Here is a 20534-nt window from a genome sequence, read left to right on the forward strand (position 1 = left end):
AGACCCACACAGTCTAACATCACATGTCAGAGAACCACAGAGACTATAACTCAGATCTTTTAAACTTCAATCCCTTTCTTTCTCAACCATAATCAAAGTGTAGCTTCCCAGAGCAACTACATTAATATTTAATAAAATATTGTCTTATGACAGTGAAGTACTATCAGAGTTTTGTTTTATAACAAATATCTCAGAACTCAAAATACATTGTGTAAACGTTTTCTTTCAGTACTAGGTAAGACCCCATGGGAGGCTGAAAACATGTTCCAGTAATGGTTTATGTGCACAGAACATTTTTGTAATACTTATTTTGGAATTGCCTTTAGAGCCTATGGCATTTTCTTTTCAACTCACCATTTTTAAATCTTGTTTTGTAAAGTATAATGAAATTATTTTCAATAATTAGAAATAATATAAAGGTAAAATATGGGAGTGGAGAAAATGTTTAGACTTGGTATTTTTATTTTGACTTTCAAATTTTGAACCTAATTTTAAGTGAATGGTGTTATCCGAAGGCAATTTTAGGAGAAATATTTTTATGTAGTCTTAATCACATCAATATAACATTCAGGGCTAGGCTCCTATCTCTTTCTGGGTAGAAAGAGTAAAGCTGCTGATGTAAGTATTTTTAAAAGTATTAAATTAATCATATTGATTATAGGCTTCTAATTACTTTAATGGAAATATCAGTTCACAGATTGGCTACTGAAAAGAAACATTAAGGTATGTCTACCTTAAATGACAACTTTGTTTGGATTCTTAAGGACTTGAAAAGTCATCTAGAATCTCATTTTATCAGGCTATATCTATATAACATGTTTTATATCTGAATATATATAACATATGCAGAATATGTATAACATATGCTTTATATCAAAATATGTGTAACATATACATAGAGATAGACACATCAACACATCTTGTATTCCATTTTTATGAAGTGTGAGTGTGGCCAACTTCAATCCAAATCATTCAGCTCTCCTATATAATTTAGATATTACCTAAACTCTTCCCAAAGGAATAACCTGTCACTGAGTGATTGTGAAGTAGTATGTGAGAATGTCCAGCTGCCAACCTATGATGCTGGGGATATCCAGCCTGGCTATGGGCCAGATCACCAGAGCAATAGCCACTGTTTGAGAATGAATCAGGCTACAGTTGATCCTTTATTACTTCAGCTACAAATTCTGCTGTACATTAGCACACTTATCCCTACTTCTCTCCCCAAATTCAAAAGCTATATGCTCTCCAAAAAAACAACTTGGGAGAGTTCAATTATTATAAAAACAATTTTAAAATGATTGTGCCTCTGGAATTTATTTTTATTGGTAATTTTCTTCTTCTTTCCTCTCTTCCTTTTTTTCTCTGCTGTGAGCTGTTTCTCTTCCTCTCTCCCTTCCCTTTTGATCACTGCTCCTATCAAAGCAAAAGGAAGGCAGAGATATGTTGAGGGGGTGGAGAGATGTGTGTACTAAGTTCTTACTCATATGAGGAAGGCTAAATTTGAAATAGCTTGAAAACAATGAAAATAAATTTCAAACTATCAATTTAATCGTATTATCATTTTGAAGAACTATTAAAGCAGTTTGTTTATTATCATCAGGGTTTCTTCTCTGGTTTGGAAGGTGAAAGGTGAATCACTCATTTACTGAGATACGCAGCTTTCTTTCATTTTTCACTTACAATTACCTTCACTTGTTTTAAAATACAACCCAAACTCCAAAATGCATTGTAGTCATTAATTATTTTTGTCAATTAAAGTTTCTAAATCATAGATTTTAAGATAAAACACAAATAAGCATTAATTGATTTCAACCATTGAATGCCCGCTTCCCAAAGAAATGAATGAGGCAGATTTACTTTTGAAAATCTGCTTTCCTTGGCAGCTGGAGCATTGGGGCTCAGCAGATGTTAGTTTCTAAAAGCTGGTATTCACTTCAGAAACTGACTCTGGATGTCGGTGTTGCCTCTCCCCAAGGAATAAAATGTTGACAAAGTGGTATCAATGCTAATGGATTTTTGACTGAAGTAATGGTAACTTCCTACAGCATTTGTGTTCTCTAAGCACTTCAGTGTGATGCAATGGTCCCCCTGATAGATCATGAAGAAGTCATTCATTTATAAATAACAACCTTGTACTTCCTTGGAGGTTTTCATACATAGATCCAATTTTAGATGGATATAATACAAAATTTTGTATACCTAAATTGTCTAAAAATACAACGTTCTTAACGAGGAAATGTAAGGTTCACAATTGTAGAAAAACCCAATTATAAACACTATGGCAACATGGCACTTATTTGAATTGCTTAAGAAATTACAAATCAACAAATTGTTTTACATATAGACTGTGCATTAATTCATTCCTGCATTAGTCTCCATTATAGTCATCATCTCCTTAACACTGAGGTTACTATCCCAGGAGTGTTGTTATAAAGAGGTTGTTTCCATAGAAACTTTTCAATATATGGCCCATTTCTTACTATGGGAAACCTAAACGGTATGGATAAATCAGAATTTGATTCAATAACAGAAGAAATTCTGATGAGTAGTATATTATTCTTCTATCTGATATAATCCACATGAACAACTAATTCTTTTGAAAATTGAAGAAAATGGATTTTTGGTTTCCTTTGAAATTTATGGCAGAGAGCTAAAGCTCAGAGAAGAATTTGGTCTGGCAAACACTTTTTGCCAACAGAGATGCAGTGTTAGACAATCTGTGACCATCAGTTTGATTTGAGTTCATTAATGTTTTAAATACATGGTCATTTTAACATACAATTGGATAAATAAACTTGCTATTGGAATATAAGAAAGATAATTTATCTTTAAACTATCGATAAACTTTATCAAATTTCTGCTTGAAATTTAAGCAGAAAATATTTCACCCTCCAACTTTTGTCAATGGTGTAATAATATTATCTGCTTAGAAGGTTACATACAGGATTTTGAAATAAAATGTGGAACTGCATTGCTACATGATCATCATTTTAAACTACAATTTCAGTGTTCCCTCTTTATAGGTAAAGCCTACTGGAATGGTAGCCATCAAAAGGAGAATATAGATTAAAATATCTCAATAAAATCAAACTGTGTTTAGTTTGGTTTTATTTATGCATTACTGTAAAACAAGAAACTTTCCCAATATTATACATATGGCTTATGAAAGAAGGTAAGGCCATGTGTATGATTTGTGGTAGATATTAAATTCTGTTTTTCTCCTTTTTATTCTGTATGAAAAAAGGTTTGAAGTAGAAATGTCCTAATTTACTGCCTGAGATCTAGTTGCCTATTTATTTAAGTATCCATCCATAATGGCAAGAGTTAACATTATATGTGAAGAGGAGAAAAGTTTGTTCTAATTAAAGAACAACTATCTGAATAAACAAAAATGGATTCCAATTTTGAAGTTATGTCTGAAAAATTTTTGTAGTGCTCTTCTACACACATTTTTGCGCTGAGTTCTCATTTAATTATGGTTCAGTCCATTGAGATGGTTCACAATAAAAGGAGGCACCAAGTCAATTAAGGTTGACTTAACTTTAAGATTGCCTTATAATTTCTTTCAAAATGTTGTGCAGCTGTTTATTCCGGCTTTACTGTTCTGAACATTCACAATGTAAACAGCAACTTTATTTATTTTACTAAATATGTTCCTGCTAAATACAATCAGTTCAGATTTTTTTTTCAAATGTAGAACTCAGGTTTTGCTTTTTATTTAGTTTTGCAATAGGATCCTAAAATTAAAAATTAATTCATTATGCACTTGAGTATTATTATGATGATAGTAAGACATGTTCTCTAAGTTGAAGTTAACTTTCAAAATCCTCAAATTAGATAGTTTCCTATAATGTATATTTCTAAATAATTCCTAAACTATGGTAGAATCTTAGTCATTCAAATATTCTTTTAAAATTGCATCAATACATTTTGAACTGTTGTAAACATTTTCTTAAATATTCGCAAATGCAAATGTTTCATTAAAAAGCATAAAAAAAGATTTAAGAATTGTTTTTGTCTAAATGTATGTGGCACTTATGATGATGTCCTAAAAAGCATTGAAAACCTTTATATAAAGCATGTTTTCAGTATCTGATCTCAAGTAAATGTCCTTTCTTCTTATTTTGGCAAGTTGGCGTTAGTGTGATGAGGAGGATGGATGCACACAGACAGCGGAATAGACTGTTTTAAGGGGTCAGTGAAAGACAGTGAGATTTTTCTCTAGCTTATTCTTGCTCTTCACATACATTAAAAAGTAAGAGAATTTAGACAAGAAATAATATTAGGCTTTGATGCTTTATTTTCAGAGGTGACTTGTAAGAAGAAAAGTGACACTATGTGATTTATTCTTATGACAAAATTGTACAGGGAACAAGAAGTACAAAAACTCAATCTGTTGGACGAAGGCTAGGGTGGTGGAGCGCTGGGAGGTCAGCCTCCCTGACTGGCTGGTTTGGGCGTCTGGGCGGCGAAGGTAGGACTGCCTATCCCAGGTGGCACGTTGCCCCTCTCCAGCTAACTGCATTATAGCATGTCCCCCAGAACCCAGAGACCTCGAGCCGGGCTTGCTTAGTGAAGATGCGGCTCCCCAGCGTTTAGGCCACTCGCGTCTCAGCCCGCTTCTCTGTCGCTGGAGAACGCCCGGGTTGAGCAGCTGGGAGAAGCAGGCCAGAGCCTTCTAGGGCCTTGAGCCCGGGGACCCAAGGAGGATGAGCTGGCTCTTTCCCCTAACCAAGAGCGCCTCCTCCTCCGCGACTGGTTCTCCTGGTGGCCTCACCAGTCTCCAACAGCAGAAGCAGCGCTTGATCGAGTCCCTCCGGAACTCACACTCCAGTATAGCTGAAATACAGAAAGATGTGGAATACAGATTGCCATTCACTACACAATCTGACTATTAACATTAATATATTACTTCCTCCACAATTTCCTCAGGAAAAACCAGTGATCAGTGTTTATCCACCAATAAGACATCACTTAATGGATAAACAAGGAGTGTATGTTACTTCTCCATTAGTAAGCAATTTTACAATGCATTCAGATCTTGGGAAAATTATTCAAAGTCTGTTGGATGAGTTCTGGAAGAATCCCCCAGTTTTAGCTTCTGCTTCGACAGCATTTCCATACCTGTACAGTAACCCAGGAGGTATGCCTCCTTATGCTTCTCAGGGCTTTCCATTTCTTCCTCCAAATCCTCCACAAGAAACTAACAGGAATATCACTTCTTTGTCTGTTGCTGACGCTGTTTCTTCTTCAACAACAAGTTATACCACAGCCAAGCCTGCTGCTCCTTCATTTGGTGTCCTTTCAAGTCTGCCATTACCTGTTCCCACAACGGACACTTCAGCTCCGATAAGTCAGAATGGTTTTGGTTATAAGATGCCAGATGTTCCTGATACATTTCCAGAACTCTCAGAATTAAGTTTATCACAACTCACAGATATTAATGAACAAGAGGAAGTATTACTAGAACAGTTTCTGACTTTGCCTCAATTGAAACAAATTATTGCAGACAAGGATGACTTAGTAAACAGTATCGAGGAATTAGCAAGAAAAAAATCTCCTTTTGGAACCTAGCTTGGAAGCCAAAAGGCAGATTGTTTTAGATAAGTATGAATTACTTACACAAATAAAATCTACTTTTGAAAAGAAGATGCAAAGGCAGCATGAACTTAGTGAGAGCTGTAGTGCAAGTGCCCTGCAGGCAAGATTGAAAGTAGCTGCATACGATGCTGAAGAAGAATCTGATAATATCGCTGAAGATTTCTTGGAGGGAAAAACTGAAATAGGCGATTTTCTCAGTAGCTTCATGGAAAAGAGAACAATTTGCCACTGTTAGAAGAGCCAAGGAAGAGAAACTTCAACAGGTGATAGCAATGCACAGCCAATTTCATGCTCCACTATAGATTTTCCCGAAAACATGAACTGCCAAGAGAAAAATGAGACATAAAACTTAAGCACATTGTTTTATATTTATGATTTGCAAATTGGCATTTCATCATGGGGGCTAAATTCACAGATATACTATATAGATTGTATACAGAACTGAGACTGATTTTGTATAGATCAAAATACTTGCTATGATCTTTGCTTTGAGAAAATTTTCTGCACTATTTGCACTAAAAATGTTTATTTATTGTTGATAAACTATCATATATTTAAGTTCTGCTGCTATTCCTCTTATTATTGATTAAATGCCTATGCATGTAATTTCACCTACTTTTCAGTACTTTTTAAAACTAATTTAAATTTGTAGTTTTAATTCAAAGCTGCCTCAGTTCTTTATCAAGAGTGGTGTGGTTTTTAGATTATTTTCCTCTCAACCTTTTTTCAAGAAATTTTCAGCTGTGGAAAGTCACCTTTTTTTTTCTTTCTGGATGATAAAACTTTTCAAGGGCAATTCATTTTTAAATATTCATAGTGTCAGGAAACACCAGACCTGCCAATGTGCCATCTCAAGTAAGTAACTTTTACCTACAATAAATCAAAAAAGAGTAAACCAGCTCTTCATATATTGTTTTATTTTTAAAACTAAAGATACATTTAAGTTGCAAGACAGTTAAATAAATACTTTACTTAAGAAAATGACTGGTTTCATTTAAACCAGTCCAAAACAAACTTTCAGGCTAATTCTTAAAAAATAAGTATCTGATGGGTTTGTGGTTAGATGGTTATGCTTTCCAAATTCCTAATGTTAAAAACAATCTTTTTGTTAATAAAAATAATCTAGACACAAAAAAATCAATGATTTTTTTTTTCATTTTTATGTGAATTCAATTTTCTTGGGAAAAGTTTTATAGAAACTAGTAAAAGTACTATTTAGTTTTTAAGCAATCCAAATTTTTAATGAATTTCCTCTTTATTTGTACTGTGTTCAGTAATTTGCTTCTATGTCATGTCACCAAATGAACATATTTCATAAGTAGCCCTAAATGATTCTAAAGGGAGAAAATTTTGAACTTAACTGAGGCTCAATAAACTAGTATCTAAATCACAAAAAAAAAAACTCAATCTGTTATTGTTACATTATTTACATCTCTACATGTTGTGTTCTTTATTCTGAATGCAGGATTTGAGCTTCAAAATTGGAATATAGAACCTTCATAAAGATTTACGGAATCATCTTCAAACAAGTAACTTCTTTATTTAATGGTACTTATAAGGTTCAAAAACATACTTTCCCTTCTTTTGTAGCATATTTTCTCAGTAGATAGCTCTGTGTGTACTGACATTAAATCATCCTGCTGTCCTTCAAAATACATAATAGATTCCTTAAGTTTTGAAAAGTGGAGATCTACTTAGCTGTACATTTAGTGCCTTTAAAATTGAAAAGACCTAGATATGATTTTAAGTATTTTCCAAAACTCATAAAATACCTTTAAATTTTAAGTGCTAATCAAAATAATATGTGAGATTAAACTGCTGCTGCTTTTTTTTTGCTCATGTGAACTGTTGTCAAATTAAATGCAATGCTTTTTTTATAAACACAAATTAGCACACTTGCCTTTATAATGTTTGAAATGATTCAAAAGCATTTGAATCATCTTTGACCTACTTCATTATAAGGGAGGAAAGAATTTTAAAAGAAAATTAAGTTGGAATTAATTATATTTTAACATACATGTTTGAAAGTTTTCTTATGAAAAAAAGTACTTTTTAATGTTATGAATAAGGGATTATCCTTTCCCTCAAAGTATTTGCATTCTTATAGAAGAGTTTCAAGCATTAAAAATTCTGGCTTTGTACTAGGCAATATACATACAGAAGTATTTCTGGGAAAACATATTTTTTTTTACCATGTTAAATTGCAGAAAATTCTTGAGTAGGAAAGTCTTATAGACTGTATAAGCATATATGCAAAAGTCTATTAGCATAGAGGTGATAATTTTAATTTTAAGTAGATTAATATACATGTAGTTTCATATCCAGAAATGACACTGAATTCTGTGTCCAGGGCTCCCACCCCAAACCCATCAGAATATAAATTTTGTGGGCCATATATTAGAATAAATACATTTACCATAAAGGCAAATGACTATAAGCTCAATTAATATCACCATGAAAGTTGTACAAAAGGATCTTTGTAGAGCATAGATCATTTGGGGTGGTCATGTGACTAAGAGGACTGTCTCCTTTGCTTGCTTCCTGGATTAGTTTGACTCTACTCAGGACATTCTACTTCCTTTATGTCTTCCTATAAACTTTTTTGTCTCCTGCTACTCTAATATATAAAAAGATTAGCTTCTTAGTAAATGCTCTCAAATCTAGTCCTAGTAAACCAAGAAGTTTAGTTTCTTTGTTTATTCCATTGATATCCCAGTAAATTGCCAAGTTCTTCTTTAATAATCTCTGCATTGAGTGACAATGTCCCTGCTTCTGATGTAGGAGAACGTGGCTAGAGGTGTATAAAACATCACTGTACAATTCTGTGAGCTTCTCCAAAAGAGGAAATGAGTGTAACACAAGCTTTATTTATTGGGATTTAAGTTATAAGTTCTGGAACAGAAAAGGCAGTTAAATAGACTGACACCTGATACTTACACTTGGATTCCAAGTTAATGTCACCTTTGTTTTCACAATTGCTGATATATAGGACTGTTAACCAGGAATTGAATGGACTAAAAACTAATTTCATATTGGAGTCTGACTGATCTTGACATAATAACATATTTTTGTTTCTTGGTGTTGGCTTTTACCAGAGATACTACACGCAGCAATTTAGCAACTAACCTCTGAGTTTTCTAATCTACTTTGGGATCAGGTCATACAAGGTTGAATATATAGCACTGGGTATATTAAATATTAAATGTTACCATTAGCTTATCTCTGTTCTAATTAAAAAAATATATTTTGAAAAAAGACATGTTCTGACTTCAAAAAGGGCAAATTTAGAGAAAAAACTTAGCCACCGGAGTGCACTTCAATGCCTGAAGATAGTAATTAATTCAGACCTGTAACACAGCTGAGAATTCCCAGAATATTTAGGTCATTGGTTACATCTGACTCTTTTTGTTTGGTCACCTTAGTTGTTGCATACTTCTCAAATATAATGAAACAAAAAATTTAATTAAAGGATACACACATGTATTCCTGTATAATCTAAGTGGTTGTTTATGAAAGTATACTATCTATTTTAATTACTTAATGAATATTAGGGAACTGTAAACTATGGAGTCTATTGAAGTACTTACTTCCTTGAAAACCATTTACCCTACAGTAATGGCATATAGCAGGTTCTTACTATGAGGTGCTAAAGAGTATGCTGCAATACAATATGCATTTGGCAACATATACTCTTGTGTATTGGTTCACATTTAGCTAAAAACATACACATATCTCACTGTGGATACATTTTAAAATATAGGGGTCCATCTGCTGACTTTGAAAAAGGCTTTTTATATGTGCATATTGCATCTACTTTTTTTCTATTCTCTTTGAATTTGAAATAGAAAACGATGTTTTCAATTTTAGTCAATATTTTGTAGTTTGAAATTAACACATTACTTACCTAATCATAGTACATAAAGTCTGACAAATTTTAAAAATTCATTTAAATGCTACAAATATTCCCTGCACTTTAGCAGTTTTGGTCTATACTAGTTGAAAGAAACATGGCATCCAAAACAATTCTGATTTATTTTTCTTCCAGAAATATTTCTTCTGTTATCAATTATCCATTTGCTTGTTGATGGCAAAATATTAGTACTAGAAGGAAACTTAGATATTAAAAAGATATTAGATAGTAAAAGTATTCTATAAGAATACCTATAAAATATTACTTATTAGATAATGGAATCTATTGTGAAACACATTCAGTTTTGTTTAATAACTAAATTGAAATTGTCTACATTTAAAAATAAAGAGGATGAAATGCAGAGAAGTGACTTAATTATTTTCTAGAACACAGATTAGTGTCACAATCATGACAGAAACTTGTGTCTTTTAAATCTTTGTATAGTTTCATCTTAATTTAACTTAATAATAGTAATTTAACTTAGAAATAATTTTAGTTTGCACATTGTTTAAAAATACTGCAGTGGAGCATAAGCATGTTTAATAAACATCTTCAATCTACTTTCTATTCCCATTGGACAGACACTTTTAAAATATTATCCCACAGTCTTTGTCATTTAAGTACAAAATTATAATAAGTACCCTTCATTATGCCACGCTTCAATTGTAGCACTTTACAACTGTGCAAAGTCATTCAGAATGCTTGATCTTGAATATCTATGACCATTTTAAACTTCAGTTTACATTTGTGGTTCCCACATAAAACTGGCCTAATGTCAACTAAAACCTGAAGTCATAAAAAAACACAATTCCTACAGCCAAAAACTATTGAAAAATATTTAAATCATTATCCAAGTGCTATAGCTTGAATGTTTTTGCCCCTACCCCAAATTCATACATTGAAACCTAGCCTAAATGAAACCATATTAGAAAGTGGTGTCCTTTAGAAGGTGATAAGAAAGAATGTTCATATAAAAGAGATCCTATCTAGCCTTTTCCATAATATTAGGTTACAGTGAGAAATGTCATCTCTGAACCAGAAGATGACCCTCACCAGGCACAGAATCTCCTGGAACCTTGATTTTGAGCTTCTCTACCTTGAGTTGCATTGCATTCACCATATTTTTCTGCAAATCACTTTCAGATTCATCTTACTATTTAAAGATAATGTCATTTGTTGGATCTAACACTGTTCTGTAACTCTTTCTCTCTTTCTTTTTTTCCTAACCTCCCCAAACTCTGTTTACCTTTAATCCAGTTGGTAGAGAGCACTATTCTTTTCCACCCACCCCATGGCTGCCAACACACATGCATATGAACCTAACTTTCTGGATATTTGATTTGCTCCTTTGGTTGTCACCTTCCTTCTCCTCCCCTTTCTTGCCTTTCTACTTGTAGTTCACACAGTCAGTGGATAGGTGATATGGACAGACAAAAGAGAAAAAAAATTAAACTGTATTTTCACATTTATTCCCTTTGACTTTTTCAAGAGAGTTTCCTGCTCTTAAAACAGGAATGATCTATACTAATTATCCATTTTTTGTTTCCAGTTTGTTATATCAAAGTGGGCTGAAGGACAATTTTTGTGATAGCCTGTAGAAGACATTATTTCCTACATTTTTGAGTCAGTAAAAGTAATTCTGCCCTCAGGGAACATTATAAACAGCTTACTAGGGATTATGGAGAGAAAGAGAGTAAAATTGACCTTGTTCTTATGAAACTCAAGGTCTACTAGGAAATTATGCAGATATGTAATGTAATTTGCCATCACATGAATTTTAATTACTATAGGAAATATGTAGACATGGTGAAAAAATGAAAAGGGCATTCAAAGCAATTCTAACATGAGGTGATAAAAATAAGTTATTTCTAAGAAAGTACATTTTGGATGACTGGAGATACTAAGAAAAGTAAAGCACAGATTTATAGATGGAAAAGCATGCATTGGAAATGTATGTCCTTTGCTCTCTTGTGATTTTGGTGTTAGAGGAGGTAGTATACTTCAAATTGATCCTATACTTAGCTTTTACCCCCCCCCCAAAAAAAAAACTGTACCAGAAGACTCCTAGAGCTGAAAAATTAATTCAGCAAAATATCAGGAATTAAATCAACATACATAAAACAGTCACTTTCCTATATTTCAATGAATCTATTGAAAAAGAAATCAGTAAAACCATCCCAGTCATAATGACCTAAAAAAAAATTAAACAAAATGCTTGGGAGTAAATCTAACCAAGGGGGTGAAACACTTCTACAATGAAAACTATGGAACACTGAAGAAAGAAATTTAAGAATATATTAGAAGATGGAAAGACTTCCCATGTTCTTGAGTAGGTAGAATTGATATTCACAAAATGATCATATGACCAAAAGCAAAATACAGATTAATGCAATTCCCATCAAAATTCCAATGAATTCTCCACAGAACAAGGAAAAACAGTCTTAAAATTTATTTGGAAGAATAATAAAATTAGAAGAGCTGAAGCAATCCCATGAAAGAAGAGCAATGCAGGAGGGAACACAATACCTCATCTCAAACTATATTACAGAGCTATCGTAATAAGAACAGCATGATATTGACATCAAAATAGACATAAAGACTAATGGAATAGATTAAAAGACACAGAGACAAACCCACATACTTGCAACAATCTTATCCTTGACAAAAGGTGCCAAAAATATGTATTGGAGAAAAGATATCCTTTTATTTATTTTTTATTTACAAATGGTGGGAGGAAAGTTGAATATCCATAAGTAGAAGAATGAAAGTAGAGCTCCTATCACTTACCGTCTTACCGTGCACAACTCTTAAATGGATCAAAGACTTAGGCCAGAAAATTTGCAAGTGCTAGGAGTAAATGTAGGATTTGTGCTCCCACCATATTGGCCAGCGCAATATATATATATTTAAATTTATTAATTTTTCCTCCCAATTGATAAATCCGTAAAAGAACTAATCACTTCTCAAAAGAACTCAAAAGAAGGAATACCAATGACCAACGAAGATATAAAAGTGTTCAAAATTATTTTCAATCAGGAAAATATGAATCAAACCTACATTAAGATTTCATCTCTCTCTCTAGTCATCGAGGCAATGATGATTTAATTAATAAGTGATATTTTATTTACAATATTAAATGCTGATGAGGATATCAGGAAAAAGGTGAACTCATACATTTTGGTGGGACTGCAAATTAGTACAGCCCCTTTGAAAACAGTTTGAATATTCTTAAAATTCTAGGATTGGCTCCTCTATATGACCCAGCAATCTCACTCCTCAGTGTTTATCTAAAAGATCTAAAATTGGCATATAATTGTGAAACAACCACATCAATGTTATAGCAGTGCAATTCACAATAGCCAAATGATGGGACCAGCCCAGGTACCCATCAACAGATGAATGGAAAAAGAAAATGTGATACATATACACAATAGAGTTTTATTCAGCTGTAAGGAGAAATGAAGTTGTGGCATTTTCTGGTAAAGGGAAGAAACTGGAGAACATCATGCTAGGATTAATAAGACAGACTCAGAAAGTTAAAGGTAGAATATTTCTTTCATTTTTGGAAACTAGACTAAAATAAGAAAAGATAAACAAGGGGAAAATTTCATAAAAATAGAAGAGAGATCAGTGGACTAGAGGAAGTAGATTGATAGGGAGGGAGGAGGAACAGGTAAAGAGAGAAATGGTAGAATGAAATTGGCTACACTATCCTATGTACATGTAAAAATGTACCACAGTGAATTTCACCTTTATGTATATCTATAAAGCACTACTTTAAAAAATACTATAAACAAATAAAAGAAAGACCAATAGATTAGAGGAAAGGGAATAGGGAATAGGATTTTATATATAATTTTCCCCCAACACTGAACTGTTGTTTATAAACTTTTAAAGCCTATGTGAGATATAAAATCCCCCTCAACACACACATACACATACAGAAATAAAAGAAAGAAAGAAAGAAAAGTACTACCTAAATTTCTCCCAAATTTATATTTGATTCTAGTATACACGTGAAGTGGCACTGGGAATTAAACCCAGGGACTCATACATGCCAGACACATTTTACCACTGTGTTATACCCCCATCCCTGCTTCTTTTTGACTCTGTGTAATTATCGTTCCTTCTCTGATCCTAAATTTCAGTGGATTTTTTATTATTGAATTTGTTTCCACCAGATTATATTTTAAAAGTAATTATTAAAATTTTTTTTTCTAAAAAACTTATGGGACTTAAAAAAATTGAGAATAGTTTCTGAAGAAGAATTATGAAGTACTCATATGAGTAAATAGCTAGTATATGCATTTTCTATTATAATGCCAAAATGTCAAAAAAAATCCCAAAACTAAGAACTAGCACAAATCAGCAACTTTTTCATTATTCCAGGCTTAGTTACCAGGCAGAGAATATTTATTTTAAAATAATTACTATAAATATTTAAGTGACAATGAATAACCTAAATGCATTCTCACAAACTAAGGAATTCAAATATTAGCTGTATGAAACAGAAAATCTTATTTGCAATGCCCCAAAGCAAAGGAGTTAATTGAACTATTCTCTAAATCACACGCCTATAAAAAAATCATTGCGGAGATGATATTGGGCACAATTATGATCAACATTCTTTCTATTCAGTTGCTCTGCCATTCTCACTATATTGGATTTTATCCTCTGACTTTTCACTTCTTGGAAGCAAGATGGTCATCATAGCTATGGGTATCATTACCACTTAAAGGAGGAAAGGAGGAAGAAGTGATACCAGAAGGAAACTCCTTAGTATATTTCTCACCTTTTATCATTGAAGAAAATCTTTCTAAAATCTTTTCACCAGTCTTCCGCTAACCTTTTATTCGTATAAATTAAGTCAAATACTTACCCTTAACTGCAAGAGAAGCTGAAAAGAGAATTTTTGGAAAGGGCAATTATAATAGTCATGGGTTTTAGACCAATTAAAATGCATCCTTTGGGGTGGGACATATTGTCTTCCTGAACAAAAACTATTCTATCTGGAAGAGAAAAAATGTCTATGATAGGTAAAGATTGCATGTTATAGAAGCAGTAAATTGGTTAATGAAATGTGTCTTTCACACAGTAATAGAAATCTAGCCCATGTTCTTATAGTTAAAAATGCAGAAGAGGATCTTGAATCCATATCATTAGACTCTTTAATGCTCTTTCTATATGTCTAAGAGATTTTGAGGAAAACACCATCATTTTCAGAAGACTTAGCTATATTTTAAGATACAAAATTCTTCTCTTAATTTCTAAAGTAAAAGGGGAAAACAACAACCATATTGTTTACTATATCATAATATCAAGAGAGAAAAACTGAATCCAAGTTTATCACCAAGAGCACCTAATACATCAAATAGTGGCAGGGTTTTCTAACTTCATAAGGTTCTTTAAACACTCCAGCTCTAAAATGTAAATACTTTCAACAAAGCTTAAAATGTGAGCCTGCCTCCAAAAATGGAAGTGTTAGGTAAATATGAAATGACATTTATACTTCATTATTAAAAAGAACACCCTTCTTATTCAGTTATTTGCTTAAAGAGCACGTAATTACAGAAAATACTACTGGTAACTAAGGCAGATTTTATCTACTCAACAGTTAATCAAAAAATAAAAGATAACCAATGAGAGAAATTTTCAATGCAATCCCTAAAGAATTTTTGGCCTTATATATAAATTTAATGTAATATGTCTTTTCTTTAAGGAAGAACTGTTGGAATAAAATTGAAATCATTTTTAAATTTAAAAAGTGTTCATCACATTTCACATTTACCCCATCTTGATATTTCTTGAGCTTCTAATATTAGTTCATTTTGCACATAAATGAACTGTAGTTAAATCCTAGAAACTATACATCCACTTGAAGTTCTTAAGTTTTTATATGATGAAATTCCCCTAGAGGCTAAGAATAAGTTAGAAATAAGAATACCAAGTAGATAGTACTTTGTATTGCTAGTTCATTTTTCATTAAGTCAGCTTGCACATTCTGCTTTCACAGTTCCATATGATTCATATAAATAATTCACATTCTTGATTCAAAATGTGAAAATAATTGGTGAGAGGTTATTTTGGATATTTTTTGTTTCCAATCTTGAATATATCTCCTATAAAATGCAGTCTTGAATATTTTTAAAAATATCACATTCTCATTATCCTCCCTATGTGTAATTATTCTCATTTCTGTGTGATTTTCAATTGGTATATTAGCCAGGTAGATGGGAGAGAGTGGAGGGTGGGTTGAGGTAGAAAAGACTTTGTTTCTGGACATACTTATAAGCCTCAGTTTTCTCACCTGTAAAATGGTAATTAATGCAAATTTCTAAATTACAAGGTTGGTATGAGGATTTGACATAACACAGGTAAAGTGAATATAAGTGATCCTCAAAACAATTTGAAATTTAACTGATATAATTTTCATAGTGAGAAAACTGAGTCTTATAACTATATGCAAAAATTGTGTGTATAAGTAATAATTTGGAGGGCTGGGAATGTGACTCAGAATAGAATGTTTGATATATGGAAGGCTCTGTTTCAAACCTCAATGGTGCAAAAATGAATGAATAAATAAATGATAAAATAGTATTATAGTAACTTTTAAAGACATTCAGAAATCAGATTTTCAACTTTTCCTTGTTTCCGGCAAGGCTTAGATTTTTTGTTAAGTAATCCACAAAATGATGCTCTAAAAGCTTATAATATAATATGAAAAGAGAAATTGTTAACATTTACATATTTTCTCATTACTTAGTTAGAAAATACATCTGTCAATTTCATTTGTTTGTTTGTTTGTTTGTTTTGTGATAGTAACTCACAAATAAAGATTTTGGATATAACATGAAGCCAGTTATATGATATGTAATCAAAACCATGTCTGTTAGAGATATGAGGGGGAAAAGACCAAATCATAACAGGGTATGGAAGTATAAAACTCTCAGAAGGTTTTTATTATGTATATAATGTTTATTTGATTAATACTTGACCTTATAGAAAAATATTCCTGAACATATCATGAGTTTTTGAGCAGGCTTAAACTTTGCTCTTTCCAGTTTGCTGGTTAAATTTGTTTCTTTTTTTTGTATCAATATATCATACTCCTGAGAGATTTTTAGCTTTTAACTGTCTATAGGGGTATAATTTAACTCTTATTATTACATTTAAGATGCATGATAATCTACCTTCAACTTACTGTTTCTTCCTTCTCTCAGACTATACTGGTCAACAACACCATGACTTTTGTAGATGGACCCCTCCTATCCTCCAAAGAATTTGGCGTGAACTTTTTTTCCCCCTTTGGCTCACACTTTTAATATAAAAATTCAGTTATATACAAAACTGTGAAAGTGTGACAATAACAACATATAAAATCCTGTGACTAAAAGTCCCCTTGAGTGCACTACAGGGCACAGGCACCTGCCCAAATAGATTCTGCAGTGGAAACATAAACTAATGTAAACCAGGGCTACTGGGAAGCACCAACATGTGTGTTCTCCAATCACAGACCGATAGCTACTCCAAACGTTCAGTAACAAAATGTACAGCATCTTTCCAGGAGCAGCAAGGCAGACTTAACTCAAGATGGACCGGCATGAATAAACCCAACAAAAAAAAGTACTGCATACTTAAATTTAGGATAGTCATTTATGAGGATCCTCTCAATTCCAATATAAGGAAGAAATCCTCTGGCTCTACCACAGCGTCTTTTTTTCTCTAGCTGGTGTTGTTCTTGTTTATAGAGGCCTTGGTCATCAACAGCATTATTATCTCTTGTTATCTTTGATCAAAAATTTGATATGTCCATTTTGCTTTTTGTGAATCTTCAAGATTTGCTGAACTTGGTGAGGGGACTTTTCTTCTATTCCCCAAACAACAATTTCTCCCACTCATATGGGAGCTTCAACTCAGATTTGATAGAAGGAGATCTCCTCTATGAAATGCAGGTTCCATGTTGCCACTGCCTCTTGTTCATCCAACACATAATGTCCAAGAAGTCTGTAGAGACAACTTGGCAGGACGGCTAGTGGAACACCCGCAGCAGGGAAGCGCTAGATGACCTTCTGGGGAACCACTGGCATGCTGGTGGTGCTCACCTGGCCTGAACTTTTTGTGTTTATATTTCTAAAGCATGGGATGTCCTTTTTATTCATAATTATTACACAAAAATCATTTTCCATAAAGACTTTTCCAGTCTGTCTTAAGTCTTAAGATCTTCTGCTTCTTAGCAGTTGCAAGATATTTCGGATCTATGCATTTCATTCTACCTTCTGTCTTATTATAATTGTGTCCGTCTTCTGCTTGAGTGCGTAAATGTCTTGAAGAAGGCCATATTATATAAATTTCTGAATGATCCACATTATCTATCAAAGAGTATTGTACATTCTCAAGAAGTAATTACAGGAAAAAAAACCTTAATTAATATCGATTGTGTTTGTAATGCTATATTTTGCCTACTCTCTTTTTCACTTGAAAGAATGTAAGCTCCATGAATTTTATATACTTGGATCTGTTATTGACAGACTTGGATCTGTTGTCTTCACTAAGTATATTCCCAGTGTTTGAAAAAAGTATTTGCAACACAAAATCATACTATTTACTGCCTATAATAATGCACCTGTATTTATAAGTTAAATAATTACTGAATAAAATCAGGACTATTTCAAAATTAATTTGCCATTTAATAATGTTAATAAAGTATTATTTTAGACAGACGGCTTTGACCATCTATAACTAGCTTTAAGGAAAGAGTGTCTTGATTTGAAAGAATATCATGATGACTGATAACTGAACTGTTGTTCAATCATTTCATTTAACCAGATAGAGTTTCCACACACATTTATGAATTTTATTCACCAACACAATCATCCTATTTGCTCATGTACTATTCAAAATGCAAAATTTATCCCTAATTAGACAATATAAAACCAACAAATAATGTATTCCAATTAAATGTATTTAGGAAGATTTTTTAGCGCTGATTTCTGAGATAAACAGATAATTATGTTCTTTTTTCTATGTGTGTGCACACGTGTGTGTGTGTGTGTGTGTGTGATAGAGAGAGAAAGAGAGAGAGAGAAAGAGAGAGACAAAGAGACAGAGAGACAGATTTGTAACTAATATAGGGACCCTATCCTTACCTTTTATGTATTTAACAGTATTAACTAATATTCTTGGTGGAAAATGTAATACTGGACATTGGTGAATCTTGCAATATGGAACGCTTATTTTTCAAAGGCAGTTTGAAGGTAAAATATGATTATATTAAAAAGCCACTCTGTTAGAAGGAAGCTTTTAATCTTTTGGTGAATGGCTTTTGACATATGAACAATTACTAACTTGCATTTTTTTTACAATGAAATATTGTATGTATGAACATATTTTTGTTGTTTTAGTCAGCTTTTTCTTTGCTACAAACAAAAGACCTGACAAGAAAAATTAGAGGAGGAAAAGCTTATTTGGGGGATCAGTTTCAGAGGTCTTAGTCCATAGACTACCTATTCTATTTTTTGGGGCTTGAAGTGAGGTAGAATATCATGGCAGAAAAGTGTGGCACATACAAAATATATACCCCAAAGGCACACCCCCTTATGACCCACCTCCTTCAGCCACATACTACCTGCCTTCAGTTACCACTCAGTTAACCCCTATCAGGGAATTAATTCACTGATTGGGTTAAGGCTCTCATAACCTAACCATGTCACCACTAAACCTGCTTGCATTATTGTACTCATAAGGTTTTGGGGAACACCTAATACCTAAACCATAAAACATTTATACACGTGTATTCTTCAGAAAGAATGAGAGGAAAATATATTAATACCTGAGATTTAATTTTTAAACTACTTTACTTTGCAAAAGTTCATTTTAGGCAGGAAGTGATAGTGTTCCTGTAAAGTACAGCTTACTATCTGTGTGCTAATTGAGCTTATCTCTTGCTTGAAACAGAATTATAACTTCTTAGGCTTAAGAAAAGCTGTTATATTCAATACAGTGGTATTTACAAAGGATCTAGCTTAGTAGACACTTTATCTTTCTCTGTGCTTCCTTGTCTTTGTTAGGCAGAAAAGAATTACAGAGTATTATTCTTAATTCACAGAAAAGGTGTGATATTTTACTAATGAAATGAAAATGATTGCTGGAATATGTTTACATGTTAATAAGTGGCAGAAACTCAGAGAGAAAAACACCCTCTGATTTTTGTTCTCATAATTTCTCTTTGGAGATCTGTACTGAAATAACTTGCCCTTTTATTATAATTCATGTAAATAATTCTGAATATTTCATTTATATTTCCTTTTAGAATTACTTTCTAAGTAAGACATGTCAAGCCTACAGAATCCTAGCTTTATATGAAGCTAAGTTCAGAAAAAGAGTTTTGTATTGAAACAGCACAGAAAGATTCCTTAAATTGTTCTATTGCTCATCTGAAATTTACATTTAGTTTGAAATCTTATAGGTTTATTTTCTAAATCCAGAAACTCTACATGGAGACACACTATATTTTAAGATATTAACTCTACTAGAAATCTTCTCCTGTTTTCTGGGTAATACCATAGCCAAAGGAAAAGAATCAATACAGTATCCATTTCTAAGGAGGATACGTATGTCCATTTCTAAAGACTCACATATTTCAAAAAGAGGTTGACCAGCTGCAGTAATATTTCACCCTTGGAAAATGATCCATTTTTGCTCTTGAAGAGGTTCTTCTAGACATGCTAATTGCTTTATTGGTTATATAAGGTGTCTTACTATTATGCAACTTTTTATTTCCTTAGAACTTAGATCACAGGTAGCAGGTTGCAGTGTAACTACCCCATATTTCTACTATTTCTCAATCCCACCCCTCCAGAGTGCTGGGAATGGAAACCAGGGCCCATGAATGCTAAGTAAGTATTGTTAGAGGTTTACAAATAATGTAGCCATTGAGCAATGACTGCCAGGATACTCTCAGATGTAGATCAAACTATGGCTTCTAGATGAGAATGCCCAAAGGTACAGAAGTCTGCCATCC

The 20534-nt window shown here is 32.8% G+C and overlaps 2 pseudogenes; one reads left to right on the forward strand and one right to left on the reverse strand.

Annotated features, from left to right (window-relative positions):
* Positions 1-4712: 4712 nt before the first annotated feature.
* LOC143640012 (vacuolar protein sorting-associated protein 37A pseudogene) lies at positions 4713-6168 on the forward strand (annotated as a pseudogene).
* A 10867-nt stretch (positions 6169-17035) lies between these two features.
* Positions 17036-17473, reverse strand: LOC143389989 (signal peptidase complex catalytic subunit SEC11A pseudogene; annotated as a pseudogene).
* Between the last annotated feature and the right edge of the window lie 3061 nt (positions 17474-20534).

Source organism: Callospermophilus lateralis, unplaced genomic scaffold (genome assembly GCF_048772815.1).
Source record: "Callospermophilus lateralis isolate mCalLat2 unplaced genomic scaffold, mCalLat2.hap1 Scaffold_105, whole genome shotgun sequence".
NCBI classification, from domain to species: Eukaryota; Metazoa; Chordata; class Mammalia; order Rodentia; family Sciuridae; genus Callospermophilus; species Callospermophilus lateralis.